This window comes from Crocodylus porosus, unplaced genomic scaffold (genome assembly GCF_001723895.1).
Source record: "Crocodylus porosus isolate Cpor-Errol unplaced genomic scaffold, CroPor_comp1, whole genome shotgun sequence".
Taxonomy (NCBI): domain Eukaryota; kingdom Metazoa; phylum Chordata; order Crocodylia; family Crocodylidae; genus Crocodylus; species Crocodylus porosus.
In genome coordinates, this window is record NW_017728910.1 from 39,792,654 (window position 1) to 39,800,092 (window position 7,439).

At 42.9% G+C, this 7,439-nt stretch overlaps 1 long non-coding RNA gene across 1 annotated transcript in view; it reads right to left on the bottom strand.

Moving 5' to 3' along the window:
* LOC109308725 overlaps nt 1-7,439 on the bottom strand; it is a 17,292-nt gene that overhangs the window by 5,517 nt on the left and 4,336 nt on the right. Inside the window, exon 2 of the long non-coding RNA XR_002100701.1 lies at nt 978-982. This is a non-coding gene — a long non-coding RNA (uncharacterized LOC109308725). The remainder of the gene's footprint in view (nt 1-977; nt 983-7,439) is intronic.

The following is a 7,439-nucleotide window of genomic DNA, read 5'->3' on the forward strand; positions in this document are numbered from 1 at the left end:
TCAAGCACCTACGTTGAACACCTTCAAGAGCAAATTGGATGCTTATCTTGCTGGGATCCTATGACCCCAGCTGACTTCCTGCCCTTTGGGTGCGGGGCTGGACTCGATGATCTCCCGAGGTCCCTTCCAGCCCTAATGTCTATAAAATCTATTAAATTATTTTCAATGATTAACAAAACAAAATCAATCACCAAAATATATAGGTATTTAGATTCTATTTTATCATAATAAGCAAAGCATGGATAGGCTTCCAAATTGCTTTAAAATAAAAAATATATAAAAATTTTTAAACTAATTTTAACTAAAGTGCCCTTCCTGCCATTTTGAAGAATGGGACATTGAATATACATAATACTTGCAGGCACTTTACTTAGGGCAGCTCTTGGAGCCACTCTAAATCTGCCCCTCTCCACCCCAGACTACATGTAAAGATGTCCTTTGTTACAAGACAGAAACAGTTACAAGTTAGTTAAAAAGATGCAGTGGGATGTTTTGGAAAACTGAAGAAGTAATGGTAATCATTGCTTGCTATATGTCTCTCTATTACCAATGGGCTGTGTAGTCAAAATCAATGACGTGTAGAAATTGTAGCAATTATTAATAATAATTAAATTATTAATTAATTTAATAAGTAAATTAATTAACTTGTAATTAATTGTACCTATAAATACATGCAGATGAGGGCTGTTCAAAATGGCTATGTTTTGATTTGATTTTGGATTTGGCCATTTTGGAGGGACACTGATGCATTTCAGTGTTTCAGAATACTGTTCTATTTCAATTCAGCCAAATCTGTGTCAGAGTTTTGACACTGTTTTGGTGATTCAGCCATAGGCTATAATGGAGCATCACTAACATGTCTATAATGTTATCATCTCCTGCCTGATTCAGATGAAAATTTCAGAAATGGTAGCCCCTTCTGAGAGCACAAAGCCTGCTAAATTTCAAGGAGATAGATGCAGAAGTTTTTGTGAAACTGCACCTCAAACTGTTAAAAGCAAAACTCGTGTCACGCGTGTGTGTGTGTGTGTGCGTTAAAGCAGAGCAGGTTGGAAACACCAGGGATGGTAGCCCCTTCTCAGGGAATGAAGCCTGCCAGGGTTCAAGGAGATAGGTGCAGCGGTTTCTGTGAAGTTGCACCTCAAATTGTTCAGTGAAACTTGTGTCGTGTGTGTGTGTGTGTGTGTGTGTGTGTGTATAGGCAGAGCGGGATGAAACCAGCAGGGATGGTAGCTTGTAACAGGGGGTTTTCCCGGTGCCAGTTAGAGCTCTGCCCATCCACCTGTTTCTGGGTCAACCACCTGCCCCTCTTTTTCTGTCATGCCTTGATGGAAAACTGAATCAGATGTTTCCCAGGTGGGAGGCTGCCCATTTAGGTGTCTTAGGGTGACATCCATTCCACAGCTCTGTACCTCACTTACACTGTGGCCCAAGCCTTGCACATTGCATCCTTCACTCCCTCCAGCTATAGTCCCCTCCCTGGGACATTTGGCTCCCCCTTAGGCCCTGGTCCCACCTTCAGGCCAGTTGGAATCCCAAGGCTCTTGCTGTGGGCATTCCTCATGGTGGGCCCCTGGCCCTTTGACCCCCCTTTCAGTCCTGGTGCCAGCATGGACTAGTTGAGGGTACCTCTGATATCTTTTCTTAAACCAGCTGGATAGTTGGAGAAAGATATCTTAGCAAGCTTTGGGGTTTAAAAACCCTTTATTAGGCTGAGGAAGCATCTGCAGCTGATGTGTGCTCTTCCTGAGTAGAATAAATAGTAAAGAAGCCAAAGTCTGGGCTGCAGGCAAGAAAGCCAGTCAGTGAAAATCTAAATTGAGGCATCAGGGGGTGAGAGACAGGATGGAAACGGGGGGGTGGGGAGGCAATGAAGGGGGATGTAGCAGCCAGGTAAAAGTGGAGAGGTACCTGGGGAGACAGATGTTAGGCAGGTCATAGTGTGTCATAAATCCAGTGTCTGTATTGAGTCCATGAGTTTTTGTATCCAGGAGGTTGATGAAGGTGCAGATCCTGCCTTATCCCCCTGCTCAGCAGGCAGAGGCACAACAACTGGAGGAACGGACTAAGCTGAAACACTTGCCTCCACAACCTTAACCTCATCCAAGGTGCTTTCCAGAGAAGGAGACCTGGGTCTAGGGGAACTTTGAGGCATGTGGAGCACAAACTCAGCTTCCCCCTCCTTCCCCAGAGCTTCTCTGGCTATAGCACTGAGCTTCCTTGGTTCCAGATCCAGCTTCTCCTCTGGCACTGGAAGGGTCAGGCTGAGAACTGAAATTGGGTTGGAGGAGACTGTCATGCTGGTGCTTGTTGTCATGCTGGTAGTGCTGGGGGTTATTAATATTGCTGGTGCTAGTAGCGGTAGGGCAGGTGCAGACACTGCTCCCACCTCCTTGCTGCCACTAGCAGCAGAAGCCTCATGCCTGCTAGGTACAAGGGTGCATCTAAATTTGGGGAGAGGGGGAACTTTCAGCTCTCCCTGTGCCCCCTTGATCCCCTGGCAAAAGACCTGGCACCTGCCTTTCTATCACACTTAATGTTTGGTGTGCTGGAAAGTGTGTATAATTTATATGTGTTGTGCTTTCCTACACAATGATGGATGACACACTGCCAGGCAAAGCACAGCTTTCTTTTTGATTGGGGTGAAAAAAAACCCAAGAATAAATAAGATTATTTTGGGGGCAGAAATATTTGAAAGGGATTAACAATAGGGATGGTAGGCAAGTGTAAGTAGGAAAGGATTGACTAATGGCTGGCTACAACTTGGTAGCAACACACTACCTACTGCTACCAGCCTAGACCCTTCAGATGCTGTGCTCTGCTGCTCATGCTCCAAGAGACATTTCACAAAAGACAGTGAACGGCTTCACACGAAGACTTATATGCTGTTTCTCCGTCCCTCCCCCAGAGCAGTGGTGCTGGAAGGGATTTCAGGGACAGCTCCCAGACACTAGTCAGCTATAGATGTCAATATCAGAGCAGTCCTCCCCACACTCCTTTACTCCTCCCTCTTCAGAGTTTCTGTGTCCTTGCAAGCCCATTTATGAAATATCTGAACTATTCTGAAACATTTCAGATGATTTTGATTCATTTTGGAGATGTTTCGGAGCCTTCATTTTTATTTCAGATTTGGTGTTTCGGGCACTGAAATGAGATGAAATGCTTCCAAAACAAAACGGCTGCCTTATTTTCACACTGCCCTAATGCAAACACAAAATTATAGGACGGTGTGATTTTTATTTTTACAGGACTAGGTCTTATTCTCATTAAAGTTGAGGGGAATTTCCAAATGATTTTAATATAATGAAGTACAGTCAAATAGTGGGCAAATATTGCCAGTGGAGAGAGCAAAATTTCCCCTGGCATTTCTTTTATATAAAGAAACTTTGTACTTCTGGCTCATTCCACTCCCTGTTTTTCTATGTAATCTGCACTGACAGATACCTAAAGCAACAAAGCCACCTTCACTCTAGTGACAATGTTCAGGCATCCTCCTCCCCAAGGACTATTCACAGTAATTGACTTCTCAATCTGCACCCATTTATTTGCCCTTCTGAAAATCTTCAGCAGGTGCACACTGCAACTAAAAGGTTTTATGGCTAAGCTTCTCTTGGTATTTAATAGGAAGGTCTTAAATAAGAGCTATGCAGTAGTTCAGTGGTGTGTACTTCATAAAGAATCAAATATTTATCAGATCAGCATAACTTTACAAAAGATTTCAGTCTCTGCTTGAGAAACCTGATGACTGCTTATATTTTAAATTTAAAAATAAAAAGTTCTTCAGTTTAGGACATTACCTGTTCCATGCTGGGCTCTATAATACCTATGTTTGGATTATTTCAATGAAAACCTCCATTTTTTAAAAATTGTATATTATTTGACATGACAGCATAGCATACCAATTGAAAATGACACTATCAAACTAATAATTTTTAAAGACTGCTTTTACTCATTGTACATAAAATATTTTCAAATGACAGCCCTTGTAATACTGAAATAGATTTTTAAAATCTGCTGTTTCCTACTGGTTCATGGTTGTAAGCATTCCTTATGAATGGCACACAACTATCTGTAGACCTGGCTTTCTGCCCTGGCATGTTATACAAAAGGAGCAGAGTCTCTGCTAGTTCCCTGCCACCATAACCTATTTCCCCACTGTTCAGATAATAAAGGGGGGTCTCCTCCTTTCTATGTTTAGAATAGTGATCATGGGCACTTTGTACTATGAGGCACCTGACTGTCTCTTGGCACCCCAAAGTTGATACTGTGTGAAAATCAGAATTTTGTACTTTGGTAATATGGAGAAGATGACTGTGAAGATCACTTAGAACATTTCATAGAATCATAGAAAATTAGAGTTGGAAGAGACCTCAGGAAGTCATCTAGTCCAATCCCCTGTTCAAAGCAGGAAAATCCACAAGAAGTTCATCCCAGACAAAGCTTTGTCTATCTGGATCTTAAAAACCTCCAAGGATGGAGACTACACAACCTCTCTGGGTAACCTGTTCCAGTGTTTTGCTACCCTCCCAATGTGAAAGTTTTTTCCAAATATCTAATCTAAACTTCCCTTGCTGTAACTTGAGACCAATGCTCCTTTTCTGTCATCTGTCACTACTGAGAACAGTCTAGCTCCATCCTCTTTTAAACCATCCTTCAAGTAGTTGAAGGCTGCTATCAGATTCCCTTTCAGTCTTCTTTTCTGCAGACTAAATAAGCCTAGTTCCCTCAGTGTCTCTTCAGAAGTCATGTGCTCCAGTCCCTTAACCATTTTTGTTGCCCTCTGCTGAACTCTCTTCAATTTGTCCCCATCCTTTCTGTAGCTGGAGGCCCAAAATTGGACACAATACTCCAGATGTGGATTTCATAAAACACATGCTAGCAAACAGTGACTAGTTTAAACAAGTTTCCTCTATTCCACTGTAGAACTCAAACTATGTTTTAAGAAAATCAGTTTGTAAAGACCTGTATGCACTCAATATATGGTGCAGGCTGGAGACAAACATGTGGCATAGATAGAGGGTTGGCATGTGTCCACACATGAGTCACACTCATTGTGAACTTATTGTTAGAGCACTATGTATTTTCATATTTCCACAAGGCCCAGATGCTAAGGTTTAACTTGGCAGGGGTGCATTAGGGGCAGGTGCAGGTGCAGTCAGTTTTGCCTGTGATTCCTGTTCAGAAGTGTCAGCAGGTAAGTCCATACATACATGTTTTAATCTCAATAAGAACAGCTTGGTGTGGAGCTCTTTTGAAAATTGAGTACCACTAAATTTAAAGTCAAAATGGGTGCTAGCCTGGAAAATCAGACCTCATTTAAGAGGGCTGAGTACACTCAAAAACACAAAAGAGAAAATTTATTTTCTTTATTTTCATTTTATTTATATCATTTTAAAACTTCTAAAATATAACCAGTAGAGCACCATGAGGAACTTGTGTACTAGTTCATATAACACCTGATATCTTTACAATTGTGGCAGGCTCACTGCATTTGCCTAGCAAGCCAGGCCTGGCGAAGGACACTTTGGATTGGTGGAACATTTCCACCAATCAGGTAACAGCAGGGAGGGGTGAGGAGCCCCTGGAATTGATTGAAGACTGTGCTTTGCAGGTGCAGTGGCCTTTGGGGCAGGGCCTCTGGTGTAAATAAAAGCCCAGTGTGCTGGGCAGACACTGGGCAGACATGGCAAGGGATGGCGAGCAGAGACGAGCTCTAAAGAAAACCATCATTGGGACCCCACCTGAGCCTTGATGGTGTGCAGATTGGCACATGGTGCTCAGACTCTGGGAGCTGCTCAAGGTGGCTTGAGCCTGCAAACTCAGCAAGCGGCTGGGTGGGGTGGTGCGTGGATTGTACGCTAAATGCGTACCATTGACAGGTTGTCTATGTACCACCACTATGTTTTACTGCCATACCACTATGTACCACAGATTGGGAACCGCTGGGATAGAGGGTTTTAGTTGGTTGGTTCTGTTTATTGTAAATGCAAGGTTGTTCTGAGTAGAATAAACTGGTCTGATAACCTGAAATCAGAGATGATTTGGCTATCTAAGGCAGCAAGGTAAGTGACCCACTTACAACCTTCCTCATGCTGTAAAGGCTGACAAATTTAAACCTTTGTGGACCAATGTGAAAAGTGCATTCTGATGTCAATAGCCCACCAGTGAAAATATCTTCAGAAGTACTGGAAAAGCTGTAGTTTAGGCATTGGAGGTGACTTTGCTTCAGATCAAGCCATGAGGAATAAACCCTATGTGGTTTATGTGTATGTTGTATAGTATAAAAGCAATATTGACATCCTGTCTTGTTCCAGAAATCAGTGGAATACTTGTGCATACTGCTGGTGATCTGGTATAACATGTTTTAATAATATCAAATGTGGCACTTTCTGCTAAATTTGGAATAAGTCACACAACTTCCAAATTATCTATAAGTATAGACCCATACGTGGGGCTTTGCTGTAATCCAGTCTGCAAGTTTGAGGTCAGAAAGGATTCTAAGGGCGCACCTACACATGTTGCTATGGTATCATTGTTCCTGCGCCATACATGTGGAGCATATTTATTTTTAGTAGCTACTTTGCCATAGTGGCATGCTATCCTGGGAGAACAAGTCACTAAGACCAAGTAGCTGCTGGGTACATGTAGACACCCATGGATGCTACATCACCATAATGTGTTGCTATGGCAACCTAGCATCACATGTAGACATGTCCTAAAAGAACTAATGTGAAATCTAGACCTGGAAAAGGGCTTATTTTATTTGTTTATTTTTACTAGTGGTAGATGAAGTGTTAAGTCATCATCTTCTAGCTAATTAGTGCTCATAGATTCTGTTTCCTTATAAATAGTAAACTACATGAACAAGAAAGTGATTTTGGATTATTTGAATCCAGAATATGCAACTAACTCCTAGGACAAAAGTGAAAAGATTGTCTCCCATGAATTAATTTCTTTCAGCATTAAATGAAAAACTATATGGGTGAATCCAGACAAAGCCGCATGTGCCTCTTGTAGTGTCTCAAACCCCTTTGAGATGCTGTGAGAGGCATGCACAGGAATGGGAAAAGTTTCCCTCCACTGCAAGTTTGCAGTGTGGGGGCAAAATTAGACCGCAAGATATCCAGGGATCAAAAAAAATGAAGTGAAAAAAAGCTGGGCAGGACACCATCCTGAACAATGCCCCGAGACAACTAGAGGATGGAACCTCCACAGAGATGCTTTGGCTGCCAGAGTGTCTCTATGGTTGGCCCGTGTCCTGGTGCTAAAGCACGCTGCATGCTTGTGCAGGGCAGGCAGTGTGCAAGCTGTAGGGAACTGGACCCAGGCTCCAGTGCTGGTAAGTAGTGGGTTGGGGGGGCTAGAGGAGGGGGAAGAGGACCACGGGGAGGACCTCTGCTGGCCCCACCTGCTCCCCTAGCCCCCCTGATCCCTGCCCC